This window comes from Melospiza melodia, chromosome 23, assembly GCF_035770615.1.
Source record: "Melospiza melodia melodia isolate bMelMel2 chromosome 23, bMelMel2.pri, whole genome shotgun sequence".
In the NCBI taxonomy this organism is placed as follows: Eukaryota; Metazoa; Chordata; class Aves; order Passeriformes; family Passerellidae; genus Melospiza; species Melospiza melodia.
The window spans coordinates 10,316,619-10,335,498 of record NC_086216.1 but is presented as its reverse complement, the minus strand read 5'-3'; the positions used below and the strand labels follow the sequence as shown (position 1 = coordinate 10,335,498).

The following is an 18,880-nucleotide window of genomic DNA, read 5'->3' as shown; positions in this document are numbered from 1 at the left end:
TCCCTTCCCTTCTCCCCTTTCCCTTCCTTTTCCCTTTTCCCCTTCCCCTTTTCCCTTTTCACTTCTCCCTTCTCCCTTTCCCTTTTCCCCTTTCCCCTTCCATTTTCCCTTTTCCCATTTCCCTTTTCTCCTTCCCTTTCCCCTTTTCTTTTTCCCATTTCCCTTTCCCCTTTTCCCTTCCCTTCTCCCTTTTCACTTCCATTTCCCATTTCCCATTTCCCTTTCTCCCATTTCCCTTTTCCCTTTTCCCTTTCCCTTCCCTTCCCTTCCCTTCCCTTCCCTTCCCTTCCCTTCCCTTCCCTTCCCTTCCCTTCCCTTCCCTTCCCTTCCCTTCCCTTCCCTTCCCTTCCCTTCCCTTCCCTTCCCTTCCCTTCCCTTCCCTTCCCTTCCCTTCCCTTCTCCCATTTCCCTTTTCCCTTCCCCTTCCCCCTTTCCTTTCCCCTTTCCTTTTTCCCTTCCTTTTTCCTTTTCCCCTTCCCTTTTCCCCTTTCCCTTCCCTTTTCCCCTTTTCCCCTTCCCTCTTCCCTTCCCTTTTCTCATTCCCTTTCCCTTTCCCCTTTCCCCTTTCACCTTTCCCTCTCCATTTCTCCCTCCATTTCCCTTTTCCCTTTTCTCTTTTCCCTTCCCTTTCCATTTTCCCTTTCCCTTTCCCATCCCCTGGGACCCTCCAATTCCTCTTTTCCCCTCCCTGTGCCCTGCAGGGCTCCCAGGTGGAAGTGGGAAGAGCCAGCCCAGGCCAGCAAGAAAAGGGAAAAAAAATCCAAAAGCCCCAAGTAAAGGGAATAAATAGGCAGTGAGGGAAAAACATGTTCCACATGTGCATGTTCCATAAACAGAAAAAGGTTACATTTTTCAGATAAGATGGATGATGGATTGTTTAGCTGTGTTTGTCAATCAAGTATTAAGACTTGCAGAATTAAAATCAGAGCAGTTCAGAGACGGGTTCCAAGCTCTCCAAAACATCAGGTTTGGCATTTCGATAGCTCTCAAGCTATCAACTCTAGACACACAAACAGGGAGATGGATGGCTGATTTGGAGAAGAGATGGAGACATTCTTTCAAGAGCAGTTTTTTTGGGTTTTTTTTTTCTTTCTTTTTTTTTTTCCAAGAGATGATTTGCTTGTGCCAAGAATTCAGCCTGGGGAAAAGTCCAAATGCAGAATTTCCTCTCTCTGAAACTGGGGCTTGGCCCAGAGCGAGCTCTGGCTCTGCAGCTCTGCTCTCAGCAGGGACAGGGACAGAGCTGGGAGCAGGGCAGGGATGTGTGATGTTGTTCACAGGGATTTTTGGATGAGGGAAAAGACCAGGATCTGACTCCATGTTTCAGCAGCCTTGATTTATTATTTTATTATATATATTACATTAAAACTATACTAAAAGAATAGAAGAAAGGATTTCATCAGAAGGCTGGCTAAGAATAGAATAGCAAAAAATGATAACAAAGGTTTGTGGCTGGGACAGAGTCCGAGCCAGCTGGCTGTGATTGGCCATTAATTAGAAACAACCACGAGACCAATCACAGATGCACCTGTTGCATCCCACAGCAGCAGATAATCAATGTTTACATTTTGTTCCTGAGGCCTCTCAGCTTCTCAGGAGGAAAAATCCCAAGGAAAGGATTTTCCATAAAAGATGTCTGTGACAGGGATGGGCACACACACCTGCAGCTGCCCAGAGGGTGCTGGGCCAGCCAGGCAGGATTTGGGGCTCCCTGATTCTCCCTAAATTTTAGCTCGAGCCTATTGCTGTTGGACAGAAATTCCTAGAAACAGAGGCAGAGGTTCAGAGCTCCAGAGGCAGCCGTGGGGTTTGGGGTCTGCAGGGAGCAGCCTGTGTAGCTTATGGATTAATGTGCTATTATTACATTACTCTTTAAGCTTCAAAGGTCTGCCAGGAAAGCTAAGCCCACTATCTATTGAATGACATTTTAAGAACAAATAATACATTAATATATTTAATTTGAGAATAAACACATACATTATAGGAAGGGATTTTGTCTATGCTGATAAGTCAGTGCCTGACCTTTCTGCTGCAATCCCTGGGTGCCCAGCCAGGGCCTCTCCCTGCAGCTCAGCCCCAGCTCTGCTCCTGCAGCTCCAGGCCATGGCTGCAGCCTCTGGAAGCTGCAGCTCAGCCCTAATTATCCCTTCGACACTAATCTGCAGCTACACTAAATCTTGTTGCCTCAAATTAGTTAATCAATTAAGTGTCAAACCACAAAATGTTGCTGATTGTGGCCTGAATTTATTGCCTTGGCACCAGATTCCATCTGCTGCTCCCTCCTGGCTCAGGTTCTGGGGTGGAGGACTTTGAGATGCCCCAAAACTTCAGGGAAGGGTCCCTGGAAAGGAATGGGATGGAGGAGCAAAGTCCTGCTCCCAGTGAGGGATGAACCTGAACTGGGATATACTGGGAGCAAAGGAACGGGCTGGAAGAACAAAATCCTGCTCCCAGTAAGGAATGACCCCTGAACTGGGATACACTGGGAGCAAAGTATGGGCTGGAGGAGCAAAATCCTGCTCCCAGTAAGGAATGAACCTGAACTGGGGTATACTGGGAGCAAAGGAATGGGTTGGAGGAGCAAAGTTTAATTCAATGCCCAGATTAGCTCGGAAAATTTTAGGAGCTGATCGATGTTGCTGAAAGCCTTTTCAGCTCCAGAGAAGGTTTTTCTTTTTTAGAATTTCAACAAAAGATAGAACTGATAACTGCAACGTTTCGATTTTCAAAAGTCGTGAAAATATTCAGCTCAGGAAAACATTTCTGGTCACAAAATAAAATAGTCTGCTTTCTTGGAGACAGTTTCAAAAATAAATGTCAGCCTTTTAAGTGTGTATTTGAAAGAGGAAAGTTTTTAAGGAAGAGGTTTTTGGGTTTGTTTGTTGTTCTTGAAGAACAAGAAACATTTTGCAACAGAAATTTCAGTTCTCAGGGAAAAGCTATTTGTCATTCAAACGATTTTTGGAAGACAAATGTTCACCCAGTTCTGGTCCCCAGGGTTTATGTTTGAACCAACGCTGTGGCATGGGGTGCTGCTGTACCCAATTCCTGCTCTGGGGACAAAGACAAGGGGACAATGGGGAGTGTGGAGATCTCTGGACAGAATTAGGTGAGCGATGCCACCCTGGTAGAAGGGGGAGCTCTCTAACCCTGAACCCCTAACCCTGACCCTAACCCTAACCCAACTAACCCCTAAACATGACCTTAACCGTAACCAAAACTGCTGACCCTAAACCCTACCCATAAACCCTAACCATAAACCCAAACCCTAAGCCCTAACCCTAGACCCAAATCCAAACACTAACCCTAAATCTAACCCTAAACCATAACACCCAACTCTAAACACTAACCCTAACAATAACCTTAAAGACAACCATAAACCCAAACCCAAACCCTAACCCTAATGAAAACCCAAACCCTAACTCAAACCCTAATCCTAAATCTAAGCTGAACCCTGAAGCCAAAGCCAAACCCTGACCTTAAAGCCAGACTCAAACCCTAACTGAATCCCTAACCCTAAACCTAAGCCTAATCCTAAAGCCAAACCCAAATCCTGACCCTAAAGCCAAACCCAAACCTTAACTCAAACCCTAACCCTAACCCTAACCCTACACCTAACCCTGAGCCTAAGCCTAACCGTGCCCCTAAAACCAAAGCCAAACCCGAACCCTAACTCAATCCCTAACCCTAAACCTAAGGCCAACCCTAAAGCCAAACCCAAACTCTGACCCTAAAGCCAAAGCCAAACCTTAACTCAAACCCTTACCCTAAATTTCAGCCTGACCCTAAAGCCAAAGCCAAACCCTAACTGAAACCCTAAACCTAAGCCTAAGCCTAAGGCTAACCCTAAACCCTAAGCCTAACCCAGTGCCCCCACCCCCTCCAGAGCAGGTAAAACTGGAAATCAGGGCCCAGACTTTGGGAGAGGATTGCCAAAGCCAGGCTTATTGATCCCCAGCGGAGATTGATGGCACAATAAGAGCAGGAGGCGAGGAGTGATTTTGCTTTTGAAAACGTTGATGAATAAGCACTCAGGGGCAACAAATAGCTGGACTCCCTGGATGATGGACGGCAGCAGCAGAACAAGATGCATTTTTATAAATGGGTGAAAGGAGAGGAGGACTTATTAAAAAAAATGAATGACCACACGTGGCAGGGATATGCCACTGGGGAGAAGCCAGCCATTGATTTATGTGCACTACTGGCATTTGAAAATTCAATAATAACATTGACAAATGAGAGGCAAAGCTGGCCAGAGGACAGCAGAGAACTTGGAGTGGAGAAAGAAAATGCCAAGGTCAGGATGAAGGAACAGAAAAACATGCTTATGTTGGAAAGGTTCTGAGTTAACTCATCTATATAAAGACATTAAGAAAAATCGCTGTGGGATCAGAGCTCAGCCTCCTGCCCTGGCAGGGATGGAGCTGTGGCAGCCAGAGGAGCTCTGGGGATGTCTCCGTGCTGGCAGGACCCAGCCTGCCCCTCCTGCTGCTGATAAGGGGCTGCTGGTGCTGCCTGGCACCCCTCAGAGAAACCCTGCTGGATTTCAGGAGCTGCTGCAGGGTTTTGTTTATTGCTCCTGGTGAGCTGGGGCACAGCCCGGCCCCAGAGCTCTGTGTTCCCTCTCCCTGCCTGGAGAAGGAGGTGCTGAAAACCTCTCCTGGAGAAAGGCACAAATTGAGCTCACCAGAACCATCCCTGGCTCCCCTGTGGACAATCCCTGTCCTCAGCAGCCTGTGGAAGGTGGTGAGGCACGAAATGGTGACTTAACATTTGATCTGCTTATTGCAAAGGGCTCTGGGGGGCTGGCAGGGCTGTCCTGCTCTGCCTCACCTCCCTCCAGGCAGATTCCTAAAAGTGGGGCCAAACTCATCTCTGTGGGAGATGGACACAGACAACCCCCCCGTCTTTTGTGCTGCCCTGGCAGAAGTGTCAACAGAAGGATTAAACATAATCTCATTAAAATTACAGTGCTGAGGATGGAGTTTGTGCTTCTGTGGAGTGTTCTCTATATTTAGATTTCCAAATGTGTTGCTGTCGCGACTCAGCTCCTCTGCTCCCAGAATTGGTGCCCCTGACAATAACGAGGTGCTCACAGTGCTCAGTGTGGAAAAGCTCTGAAAGCAAACAAAAAAATCACCTGGAATTTCCTTAATCTGAGGATCTCAAAGCTGCTTATGTAGTATAGTATCTTCTCTGGGAAGGTAAAGTGGATTTTTTTGATTCCCCCAGATTTTATAGCAAATCTGTGGGTGAGAGTAGACTGAAACTCTTGCAGACAGTCTGTTGAATATTGCAATGCAAGGTGTTTTCCATTACCATCTGTATGGCAGATTACCTTTGTCAAGTGGGCAGTTTGTCTTATTTCTCTCTTTGAGTGACCACAATCACACCTCCCTCGGGAGGGACATCTGCTGATAACAGCTATTGAAAGTCACTGCATGGCTGATAAGAACTCCAGCATCCCATTGGGAGATGTGAGCCCAGAGGGAGGAGCCAAGCATTCCTACCTGGATATAATCTGGGGATTCTGGAACACCAGCCAAGCATTCCTGCCTGGATATAATCTGGGGATTCTGGAACACCAGCCAAGCATTCCTGCCTGGATATAATCTGGGGATTCTGGAACACCAGCCAAGCATTCCTACCTGGATATAATCCGGGGATTCTGGAACACCAGCCAAGCATTCCTATCTGCCCCTGGATCTTCAGAGGGTGACTCCAACCTTCTCTACAGATTGCCCTTGCTCCAGCAGAACCAGCCCTGACACTGCAGGAGGGCTGAGCCACAATTCCAATGGGACTGCTGCCAACACCCTGACCCACAGGGTGTCAGGTTGGGTTCTGTCTCTGTCAGTGTTGTTCTAGTGCACTGCATTGTTTATTTTATCCTTTAGTTTTTTTTTCTTGTCCCTATTAAAGAACTGTTATTTCCTGCTCCCATATTTTTTGCCTGAGAGCCCCTTAATTTAAAATTTATAGCAATTCAGAGGGGTGGGGAGGGTTTACATTTTCCATTTCAGAGGAGGCTCCTGCCTTCCTTAGCAGACTCCTGTCTTTCCAAACCAAGACAGAGTCCTGGAGCCCCTTCCAGTTCCTGGAAGCTGCATTTTTACCCCTCTGAAAGTCTCTCAGTAAGAGTTTTTACACAAGCAATTAAGTCTGGCAAGGAGGCCCTAACTCTCTCTTTTTTTGCAGGGCTGCTGCAAAAACCCTCTGCTCGAGTTTGACAGAACTGAAATAATGAATGAGGGAAAAGTTGAAAAGCTGATAAAATCTGTGTGAGCCCACCCCTCTGGCCTGGGGAGGGGGGAAGAACAACAAGCTCTGAGCTGTGTCAGCAACAGGGTTGTGCAATCCAATCTGAGGCAGTGCAGCTGAGGACAGCATTAATTTGGAGTTTGGAGCCAGAGCTGCATAACCCCATCCACAGCTGGTGTGATTCTGCTGCCTGAGCCTTGTGAGCAGCCAGCAGAGCCCAGCATCGAACCCCCTCTGCCCCCAGGGGTGGGAGCAGCTCCTCAGCACCACTCCAGAGCCCATTAAACCAAAAGTAAGATACCTCCAATCATTATTACTCATTTTTATGGCCGCGTTGTTCACAAATGACTGAATTTAGCTGTCAGATGTATAGAAAAGAAAAATAAAAATCCGAGCAGCAGCCATCTGCGCCCCAGAAAGGTTTGTGTTTGCCTGGTTGTTTATGGCATGAGGTCCCAGCTCCTTTGTTCCCCCAGGTTTGTTATTGTGTGGGAAATGAGTGGGTTTCACTTCTCCATTTATAAGGTTTTGCATTCTCTCTCCAGTGCACCCTCGTTCTCTCCCTGTCTGTATTTTTAGTCCATAAATCTGGGATTGGCACGTGGAATTTGGTTTGTTTTCCTGCTGCTGTCTCTCTGATGGTTTTCCCTCTCAGAGGCTCCAGCCTGATGTGAAAAACGCCAATCACTTGATTTTTTTTTTTATTTTAAAAGTTTAATAGTCATAAAATGGTTATAAAAATAGTAATACAATTACAGTAATAATAATTTGGACAATTTGAATTAAGACAATATGAGACAATAGAGACAAAGAGTTACAGACATCAGGAGTTACAGATCTGGGTACCTTTACTGGGCAAAATAAGCCCAAAAAGGACCCAGGTTAACAGAGGATTAACCCTTAAAAGCAACAGCCTGTTGCATATTCATACACCTCATCCATGATGCATAAATTCCATTCAAACACAGGATTCTGTCTGGTCATCATCAACTTCTTCCTCTGAATCCTAACAGCGCCTTTGAGGTGGGAAGAAGTTCATTTCTTCTGATAAGAGGGCAATAAATTCTCTTTCTCTGAAAAATTCAGGTGTCCTGCGGCTGCTATCTCGCTGCAAGTCCTTTCTTTAAAAAAAGTATCCTACATAGAATCATTTCTATTTTAACAGTTTGTTATAACCTAAACCTATACTTAAAACACTACTTAAGAGAATTAATACAGCATTACTTTTTAACACAACACATATAATATTCACAAGTACCTCAGAAATGGGGAAAACCCCCTAAATTCCATAAGAATTAAAAATTAAAAGAAGGGTTATACATTAGGGGGGAATCTTTGGGATCAGGTGTTCTGGGAAATCTGAACCTCTCAAGTACCTCAGAAATGGGGAAAGAAAGAAGGGAAATACGGCTGGAAATTGGGATAAAACTGGAATAAAGTCAAAGGACTCCTCTGTCTCCTTTTTGGACATAAACCCCTGGTGTTTGTGGATTAATTTTCCTAACAGTGCTCAGAAACTCGGGCCCTTTCAGGGCCTCTCTTGAGCAGAGTGTCCCAAATCCAGTGGCCACTTAAGACAATCTTGGCCAAAAGGCATCGGGAGCGAGGCACAGCTGACACAAGTGAGAGTTCCACTCCAGCAGAGCATGTAAACACAAGTATTTAGCTCTAAGTGGATAAATAATCCCTCTGCAAGCCACCCACATGGAGAGAGCATCCCTGGCCCTGCACAGAGTGGAGAGCAGAGCCTTTGGGACAGGTAAGGATTGATCTATTGAGGAACCTGTGCCTTTAGAGGTTCTGTGACCCCACAGAGCATCCCTGGCCCTGCACAGAGTGGAGAGCAGAGCCTTTGGGACAGGATTGATCCATCTATGGGGGACCTGTGCCTCTGTGACCCCACAGAGCATCCCTGGCCCTGCACAGAGGAAGATAGCAGAGCTTTTGGGACAGGATTCACCCACCCCTGAGGGAGCTGTGCCTTTGGAGGTTCTGTGACCCCACAGTGCATCCCCAGCCCTGCACAGAATGGAGATCAGAGTTTTGGGTCAGGTAAGGATTGATCTATTGAGGGACCTGTGCCTCTGTTACCCCAGAGAGCATCCCCAGCCCTGCACAGAGGAGGAGAACAGAGCCTTGGAACAGGATTGATCCATCCCTGAGGGACCTGTGCCCTTGGAGGTTCTGTGACCCAACAGAGCATCCCCAGCCCTGCACAGAGGAGGAGAACAGAGCCTTTGGGACAGGATTGATCCATCTATGGGGGACCTGTGCCTCTGTGACCCCACAGAGCATCCCTGGCCCTGCACAGAGGAGGAGAACAGAGCCTTGGGACAGGTAAGGATTGATCTATTGAGGGACCTGTGCTTTTGGAGGTTCTGTGACCCTGCAGAGCATCCCCGGCCCTGCACAGAAGAGGAGAGCAGAGCCTTGGGACAGGTAAGGATTGATCCCATCCCTGAAGGACCTGTGCCTCTGTGACCCCTCAGAGCATCCCCAGCCCTACAGAGGGGAGGAGAGCAGAGCCTTTGGGACAGGATTGATCCATCTTTGAGGGACCTGTGCCTTTAGAGGTTCTATGATGCTGCAGAGCATCCTCAGCCCTGCACAGGGCACAGGAGGAGAGCAGAACCTTGGGACAGGATTGATCCATCCCTGAGGAACCTGTGCTTCTGTGACCCCAGAGATCATCCCCAGCCCTACAGAGGGGAGGAGAGCAGAGCCTTGGGACAGGTAAGGATGGATCCAGAGCAGGCAGGAGGGCAGGGCAGGATCGGGGCTGTCCCCAGCACAGCAGTGACACCAGCAGGCACCAGGGGCTGTCCCTGCTGGGGCAGCCTGTGCCTGGCAGGGGTGGGAATGAGCAATCCCAGGGAAAACGAGGGAGGAAATGAATTCCAGGCAAGTGGCTGGGGCAGGGGGAGGGAGGGGTGGAACGAGCGTGTCTCTTTTCAAGGCAGCTGGGCTTATTTTAATGGGCAAGGTCAGCAGAGAAATGACCAGGAAGAGAAATGGCTGCCATTACAAATCAGCCACGATCTTGTATCAATTATTCCCGGCGCAGTTCCCTGCCTTGGGCTCGGGCAAACACGGCCTAATCAGTTTTACATCTACGTTTAATTTTATTGGAAAGAGGAGCCAGCGATGCATCATGGGGCTGCTTCGTGACATGAAAGGTGACCCCTGCCAGCTTAATGACACAATACATAACCCTTAATGAAGTCACTATCTTGTCCTCTTTTTGCTGTCTCAGCCTGATGATTTATGATGGCATCATTTTGCTTTGCCCTCTTTTCATTTCAGCTTGACAAAGTGGATGAAACAATTATCTTCGTTATCATCCGGAGCAGGAGAAATGTGATAGCTGAGGATTTCTGCAGGTGCAGGGCCTGGGCTTGGCATCAAGGGAGTGGAAAAATATGATTGGGAATTTTAGGTTCCCCCGTATCTTTCTTCTCTTTCTCTTGTGAAGGTGGAGGGAGGATCCCACCAAGCCTTGCGAGACCTCCATCACCACAGCAAGATGTGATTTCAGGAGCTCTCTGGAGCAGCAGAGACCTGAGAGATGTCAATACATTTCATTTTCCAGCATTTTTCCCTCCTCTCTCCACACACACCTGTCCTGGAATGCTCTGCACCCCCAAAATAACTTTGTCGGGCTCCCAACTGATACTGGGCAGGTGTACCCTGTGTAAAGGTGGCAGCAGTGACTCTGTGTGTGCCCGTGCCACAAACTGCTGCAGCTCAGGACCCCAGCCCAGCTGCTTTTCCTTTCTTTTTAGGGCTAACTGGTCCCTTTTTCATTAAACCCAGCACAAATCTCTCAGAGTTGGGCCCACCCAATCCATGGCCACAACTTCATGGCTGCCAGCACACCACAAACTGCTGCAGCTCAGAACCCCAGCCCAGCTGTTTTCCCCAGTTTTTAGGGCTAACAGGTCCCTTTTTCACAGAGGTTGCGTGAGGAAAGCCTTTCTCCTGGGCTGGGGTGCAGATGGAAGCTGCCAGCTCAGGGTTTCAGTCCCGCCAGGCAGAAATGACAAAGTGCCCTGGCTGGCCATCTGCTTGATGGCACTTGGCACTGCCAGGTGATGGCTTGGCTGGTGCTGCTCAGGGTGTTCGTTCCTGAGCTGATTCGGGGTGATGGGAGCAGCCCTTCACAGCCCTGCTGAGGCTCCTGGACAAATTGCTGCAATTCCTCACGAGGTTTGAAGAGACAGAGACAGGCCCAGCTCTTCCCACCTCCTGTCCTGTTCCCTGCAGAGCTTTCCCCAGATCTGGAGCTCAATCCTTCCTCCTGTCCGCCAGCTGATGGAAGCCCTTATTTCACCACCCAGGCTAAACCCAGGGGTTTTCTGCTGTGTTCCAGCTCTCCCCCTTCCCAGTCAGGAGCTCCTGGAGCACCCTCTGTCAGCAGAGCTGGAATTAAAGTGCTGTTCCAACCCTCAAAGGCAGCCCCATCACACTGGCCTGCTCCTTGTATTTACATATTCACAATTCCACCTCTTTTTAGCCACATTTTTGAAATAGTATTAAAAACAGTATTGAAATAGTATTGAATAGTATTGAATAATTGAAATAGTATTATAAATGCCAGGATTTTACAACCACTGCTTCAGCCTTCCGAGTGTTCTTCCTTGTAGGTCGAGCCCTCTGTACACTGGAGCAGTCAGACCACATCTAATTAAGTTCTTGTGCCGTGTTCCTGGCTAATAAAAAAACAGGTTCTGTGTCAGGGCCCCATCCTCCTCCTCCTCCAAGGGAAGGCTTTCTTATTGCTGGCTGGGGGTCTCTGTACAAATCACAAACAGGACAGGACTGCTGGGAACGTGCCTTGAGCTGGTTTATTTTCCAGCATCAGTCTCATTCCATGGTTATGACAATGGGAAGATGCCACCAGCTCACATCCCAGGCAGCAGACCAAGAACTTAATGGTACAACTCACTTTATAAGTTTTTTGACCAATCACACAAAGCAAAAGCACATTGACAGTAGTTCTATCCAACCACTATAAGCACAGGTACCTTTGGTTAAACAAGGCTTGCTTATTTCAAATACAATCCCTGCTTGTGAGCCTTAAACACAATGCACAGAGCTCCATTATTAAGCTTCAACCTTCCTAATATCTTGCTAGATAAACTTTTCTGTAGCTTAGAGAGTTATTCTAGACAAGCATTAATACACAGACCATTGTTCTCTTTGTCCTTGCTTTTCTACAGTTTAAATAATTTTTCTGCTGACCAATCTCATGGCTGCTGCTTAGCTCCGATCACAGTTCTGCTGTCTCTGAGGCCTTTTGCAGCTTTCCCAAAACCCTCTGATTTTGTGGATTCCCACATTTCTCTCCACGCTGTGACCTGAGCAGGCTTCCTCCGGGAGGGTGGGGAAGATAAATGCAGTTTGGCAGGACATTAAGGCAAACCACAGCATTGCCTTGTAATGCAGCTCCTATCTGATCAGCCGAGTCAAACGGTGCCGGGGCTGTGTCTCAGAGGAAGCGGAACCAGCTGCCCCCGTCAAGCTGATTGCGGAGATCCTCCCTGAGATATTCCTTCTGTCTGTGGGAGATACCAGCTGCTGAGGGATTCCCAGCATGTGCTGAGTGACCCCAGCCCCTTCTCCTGCCCCCGCCCCTCAGGCTCCTCCACTGGCACAGGAATGGGGTTTGCCATCCACCCTGGGCTTCCCCAGCACGTCAGGGGCTGAGGAAACATGGCCTGGCTTATCCTGGAGAGCAGTGGGAGTGGGACACGGGGACTGCTTTCTCTCATAGTGAAAGAAAAACTGCAGCTCTCAAATTGCTCCTTTAATTTCCTAACACCTTCCTCCGTCCCTCGCAGGAGGCATTTCCTGCTCCTCTTGTCAGTTTGGACAGTATCCTAGGAATTCATTCACATGGAAGGTGGGAAATGTGATGCGTTGGCAGAAAACATAGGCAGCAGCAGTCTCTGGTATAATAATAAGTTTCAGAATAATCTGCACAAATTTAACTAATTAATTCTCAGGGCGGTCCTGTCATATGAATGCCATGGAACAAGGAAAGGCGAAGGTCACAAAGGGCCCCCACACCAGCAAGGAGTGCTGGACATGGCCAAGCCCCCCAGAATCTCCTTTTTGGGCAGGAGCTCCAGGACAGAGCCACAAATCCTGGTTAGCCTCCAACACATCAGGGAGAGGAGAAAAGGCTCTTGGAGTGACTCCTCCACCGTCAGGATAATTACAGCCAAGATTAGAACTGGGTGGAAAACAGGAGCATTTTACAAATGAAGGAACAACTAACTGTAGGATGGTTTAATCATAATTAATGGGAAGACACTGCTCGATGAGGAGCTGCACAAGGGCCTGGCTGCGGCTCGAGCAGCCGACGGTGATGGATCGCGGCTGCTCCCTAATCCCTGCTCTTTATATGCCCATTCTTCCTCATGTCCTTGCTCTAAGAGCTTTTACAGCTTTTACATCATGTGCTATCCGAGGGTGTTTAAGTGCCACGGTTTGATCCATGGGCTCTGGATTTGGGAGTGAGGGCAGGGCGTGCAGCCTGGGTTAGCGCATCCCTCGCTCCGCATCCCGCGGTGCCAAACCCCGCTCCTGCCTCCCGCTTCCTGCAGGAAACCCGCTGTCTCCCAGCTCCAGATTTGGGGAACTTTGACATCCCCTAATGAGGTAAACACATTACTGTCATGTACAAACAAACAGCAACAAATTAGCAGCTGACACGCGCGGGAGCCGCGGCTCAGCGACGCGGCATCGTTGCGCTCGTTACAGGCAATTAATGCCTGCCCGTGTCCCACTGCTGGCCTCTGGCTTCACCACCACCCCCCATCTGCTTCCTCCTCGTGGCCTTCATCCCCCTCTGCCATCCTCGTGGTGCAGGGAGTCCCAGCACTGCTGGGAGAACTGGAAAAGCCACCGCAGTGTGTGGCTGTGACCATGTGGAGCTGGTGGGGCGCAGGGAGGGCTGGGATTCCCTGAGCACCCATCCCGGGATCCTCACTTCCAGTCTCCTCCTTGAGGCCCCACCCCAGCTAAAACAGGCTGGGGAGGGGAGAGCTGGGAGGCAGAGATGGGTATTTGAGTTTGTTTCAGCAGAAGCCTCTCTATTAAGCGAGAGCCAGGACAGCAGGCCCACGGTCAAAGGGCTTTATTATTATAATTGCTTTGCAAGGGTGAGAGCCTCTGGATAAGAATCCAAATCAGTCATCACTGAGAATAATAATCACGAAAAAAGATAAATAAATAAAGGTAGGATCCAGCCAAAAAAGGAGCTCGCATTATCAGCCATTAAACCAATAATCCATTAGTGCCCAAGGTTGCTGAATAATATAGTACTTTCCCAGCGCCCATAATTTATAGTGCAGACTAGAGAATAGACACGATTATTAGAGTGAGGGCTACTGGCTGACACATGATGCATGACCGTGTGGCATTGATCTTCACACAACAGGAAGGTGTCTAGACGGGAGATGTATGGCCCCCGCAGCCAGAGCGGGGCATATTTCATGCGGGGCCTAATGGAGTGGTGGAGGCCGTGATGGATGAGCCGCGGGCGCGCGGAGCCGCGCGGGCACGGCCCCGCTAATGGGTGACCCCAACGCCGCCCGCGTCCTTCACTCGCTCGCCGTGACCCCGCAGAGAGGCAGGGACAGCAGAGGAGCACGGGGCGAGGGAGGGAAGGGGGGTGCAGGGGAGGAGAAGAGGAGAGAGAAGAGAAATAAAAGATAAGGAGAGGGCGTGATGTAAACGAGCAATTGCGCCTGCCTCGGGCTCTCTGCGGGGTGCATTCTGCTACTGGGTGTACAGGATTCACACAGGTGCTGCTCAGAGCACCAAGAGGGCTCTGGGGTGCAAGTCTCAGCCTTGCTCATGCTGCTTGAGCTCGTGGGACTGGCCCCGAATGAGCACCATATCCCGTGGGACTGGCCCCAAATGAGCACCATATCCCATGGGACTGGCCCCAAATGAGCACCATATCCCATGGGACTGGCCCCAAATGAGCACCATATCCTGTGGGACTGGCCCCAAGTGAGCACCATATCCCATTTTATGGCAGGCCTGGTTCCTTGTCACGGGATAGCCCATGTGGGAGGGGATAGCTCTGGGCCCTTGTGGAGTCTCTCAAATGGCTCTGTCTGTGTCTGCCCTGAGCCCTAAATTGCAAACCAGGCCCAAGTCAATGTGTACCCCCTGCTCTTTCCCCAAACCATGTACAAATCCACGTGTACCCCCTGCTCCTTCCCCAAACCAGTTACAAATCCCAGTCCACCCCTTGCTGCGTTCCTTCCCCTCCATGTAAGGGCTCCAGCTCCCCGAGCTGCCTGGGAAGGGAAGGAGAGAATGGCCATTTACTGTGTTTCTTTTACCATCTGGGCTTATTAAAAACTGCGCAGCAAATTAAAAATAGGTGGGAACAAAGATGGGGGAATGACATAAAGGGTTGCAGAAAATTCTCTGTGTACTTTTAAAAGCTGGAATTGCCATATGGACTGGCAGAGAGACATGTTTTACATTTCCACTGGTACATGACTGACATCATTTAGCATTAACTTCTATTTGAATAAAATGGTAGTAGACATTTAGGTAATATTACAGGGCAATAAATGTTTTAAAGAGCCTTGGGGGGATGCTCTTGAAACACAGTCCAGACCAGAACTCTAAAAATATGTCTTAATATATATTAACCTCTTTTAGGACTTTTGGCTCTCAAACAAATAATGGAGGATAGAGGGGCTTTTTTCCCCCTCCCCTTTTACTTTCTGAATTAAGAGTCCCCAGCTATATTTTTCCCTTTTTCCTCTTTAGCTGTGCTGGGGAGAACATGAGGGAATGTAGTTAAAATTCAAAAAGGTTCCCCTTTATCATTACCATGAATCAACACAATAAATGAGCCCCTTCAGAGCACGGTAATAAGAATTTGATAAATCATCAGCCAAAAATTAACTAGATGTCAAAACAATCTTTGGGAAGTGTGATGGATTAGGGGCGATAGTGGCAATTAATCTCCCAGCATGAGTTCACAGGAGAGACTGAGCGGTGGGAGATGGATAGGGGGGAGACCAAGGCCTCACAAGGTCAGGACACTGCGGAAAGGAACGGGAGGCAGAGAGAGACGGAGAGAAGAAGAAAAAAATTCCACTGAGTCGGCAATCCCCGGCCCCCAGCAGCCGAGGTAGAGGTCAGTCACACGCCTTTGAAAGCCTCTCTGTCTCCAGCTGCTCCTGTGATGAGGCAAGCACTTTCTGCTCCTGCAATAAATGCCAGCAGCAGCTCAGGGTCCAGCCCTGGGCTGGCGAGAGACAGAGCCGGGGATGCTCTGCCCTGATCCAGGGATAGACGGCTGCAGAAAGACAGATCCCCCTCACATGTGGGAATCCATCCATCCATCCCTATCCATTTATCCATCCATCCATCCATCCATCCATCCATCCATCCATCCATCCATCCATCCATCCATCATCCATCCATCCATCCATCCATCCATCCATCCATCCATCCATCCATCCATCCATCATCCATCCATCCATGGGTCTGTCCATCCATCCATCCATCCATGCACCCATCATCCATCCATCCATCCATGGGTCCATCCATCCATCCATCCATCCATCCATCCATCCATCCATCCATCCATCCATCCATCCATGCATTCCTATATCCATCCCTATCCATCCATCCATCCATGCACCCATCATCTATCCATCATCCATCCATCCATCCATCCATCCATCCATCCATCCATCCATCCATCCATCCATCCATCCATGATCCACCCAGGGCTGGCAGTGGGCACTGTGGTCTCACTGGCACTGTGGTCTCACTGGTTCTGCCTGAGCACAGAGGGCAGGAGGGAAGTTCTGCTGCAGCCTGAAATCCCCACCCAGCTGGAGGAGCCTCCCTGCGCCTTTCAGCTGGTGGGAAGGGCTGCACCCTGCCAGAGGCAGCTGGAGCTGGGCATTTTTCCTGCCCTTCATCTTCCTCAGCCCAGCTGGGTCAGCAGGACCCTCTGCCCACAGCAGGGGAGCAGGGGAGGGTTGGCACAGGGGCACTGCTTGGTGCAGGTAACACAGAGGAAGGTTTTGGCTCACCAGAAGTTTGACTCCTCCAGCACCAGCCTGGATCTGGCACAGATCTGGATCTGAGACAAGGACCCACGGGCTCTGGCTCTTGCTCACAGCCACTCCTTGGCTTCTGCATTAAGATAAAGCAAAATGTTTGCTGTGCCCCCTGAACGTGCAGTTCCAGCTCAGGAACATTCTGGGAGTCATTCCTTTGCTGAGCTGGGGTTACCTATGGGTGCTGCTCTCCCTTCCCTACAGATCTGTGAACAGAAACTCAATGACACAGCAGGACTAGTTCATGATTACCCTGAACCTCCCCGAGCTCTGACTGCTTCACTCCTGCACGCTCACACTGTTGCTAACACCTTCCTCAAATATTTGCATCCTTAAGAAGCAGCAGCCTTTTTTTCCCCCCCTTTCTTTTCTTTTTTTTTTATAATTGCATCTTTCACGATTTCCCCCGGGTTTCTCGCACAGCTCTGTGCAAGAGACAAATGCCTGGCAAGGGCTGGGACGGTGCTGGCTGCGTGGTGCACGTCAATGTCAGCGAGATTTCGGGAGGGGGAGAGGGAAGCAAGCCCTCACCCAGCTGGAATGCTCTCCCACAATGCCTGTCTCTTCTCAAGACAGACAGGCCTTGGATGGGACAGATGTTTCCACCCAAAAGCAGATGTGAAGATGTTACTTTCCCAGGGAGGAATGCAGTGGGGTTTATTATTAACCAACAGTCCCCACATGACAGCTTCCCTTGACCAACAGTTGGAAAATCTGGAAAAACACGGAGCTCTCTAATCCAAGTGGTGGCAGGAAACAGCCAGCCCTGACGGACTCTGCTGATTTATTATCATTAATTACAACCTGGAAATGACCAAAAACATCTGGGAGAGCAGAATGTGGAAGAGAAGGAAACCTTGAGCAGAGGGGCCAAATTCTTGATTCTGTGCTGGGCTCAGGGTGCTGCTGAACCTCAGGAGCAGCTCTTGGAAAGGCTCAGAGGCAGCCAAGGGAAGGCTCTGGGGGGCAGCAGCCCCATGGTCACTCAATGGGTACCTGAGGAGCCAGGGACAGCAGCACTGAAACACAGGGCCTGTGTGAGCACAGAGTGTTGTTCGTGCCCCAAAAGCTGAGGCTGAGTCCCCCTGATCGTCCCCCCAGCTTTCTCAGCTCTGGAAGGGTGAGCAGAGTGAGGGCAACACCAGGAGCAGCATCCCTGTCCCCAAATCTGTCCCTGCTGCTCCTACCCCATATAGGGCCTGTCACTGTCACCCTGCAGAGGTGACACACGGCCCTGGCTGCCTCGGAGCTCTGTGCCCGTGGCTGAGGGGGAGCTGCAGGCATTATTTCAGAAAATAATGTCATTATTTCTCCAGCAGCTCCACACTTGGCAGGTGCACACAGAATTTGCTGAACCCATCGGCCGGTTCATCTTCACTCAAAGCTTTGGATTTCTTTAGTTCTTTTGCTCTGTAGAACTATCCCACCTCCAGATTTTAAAACAAACATTGAATCTGCCATTATTTGGTGTAAAAGAAGGCATTGCCTGCTGCCAGCCCCACCTCAGGACGCATGGACTCTTTCCCACCAGGTACAGAGAGCCCCTGACACGCACAGGCAGCTGTTGGTGATCCCATGACCTGAGAGCTCCTAAAACATCTGTTTATATTTTTTCAGAGCAGTATTAACATTGTCAGACCGTGGCAAATCTGCTTAATTTTCATAGACATATGTATAACACACAAGCCAAAATACACTTAAAATGGGACATGTCAGAAAATAAACAACCATTAACTGATGAAATAGAAAGGAAGTTGGTTCCTGCACTTTCCCTCTCCCACACACATCCCCTGCAGCCACAGGTCCATCATCTCCTCGTGGCTCCCTGCTCAGGCTCACGCCCAAAAAGCTTCTACAGGAAAATGTAGATGCTTCCAATGGCCAAAAAGTGTCCATCCCTTTCTAAGGGAACTTTCCAAAAAGGCACAACAACATCCATGGGAAAAATCAGCCTCACCCCACCTCCACAGATCTATTTGTAGAAATTGAACCTGAGCAGCTTCTTGCCACCCCTGCCCTTGTCCTAATTTACGCAGGGAGGTGCCTCCAGCCCAAACCCATGCCTGGAGGTGAGCAGAGGTGCCCCCTAATTGGGAACAGCATCTCCAAGGGGCTTTTCCAACGAGGTGCAGATTTCTCTGGCACACGTTGTCAGAGCTGAAGGCAGCATAATGAAGTCCAGAACTTTTAGGTTTCCCCTTTAATATATCCATCATGTCTAGATCCATTATTGACATGTTGACTTTCTTGTTTCTGATTTAAGCTGCCAGACTCGGTAAAATTGCCTTGACAGCTTTAGCATTTGTGGCAGAACACTGACATGATGTTACTTACAGCTAATTAAAGTTGAGAGCATAATAAACAATCTTGGGATCCTAGCAACCCAATTTCCCCGGGTATGGAGTTTGCTGGATCTTGACCCGAGATCTTTGAAGCTCCAGCAAATTCTTTGAGCGACCTCCCTGCTCTGAGGGCGCTGGTTTTGGGAAGCAGGGCTGGTTAACACCAAA

The 18,880-nt window shown here is 49.2% G+C and overlaps 1 long non-coding RNA gene across 1 annotated transcript in view; it reads right to left on the bottom strand.

Annotated features, from left to right (window-relative positions):
• Positions 1–11,375: 11,375 nt before the first annotated feature.
• LOC134428469 (uncharacterized) overlaps positions 11,376–18,880 on the bottom strand; it is a 57,578-nt gene continuing 50,073 nt past the window's right edge. Inside the window, exons 3-4 of the long non-coding RNA XR_010030398.1 lie at positions 16,344–16,446; positions 11,376–11,819 (exon numbers count right to left, since the gene is read on the bottom strand). This is a non-coding gene — a long non-coding RNA (uncharacterized LOC134428469). The remainder of the gene's footprint in view (positions 11,820–16,343; positions 16,447–18,880) is intronic.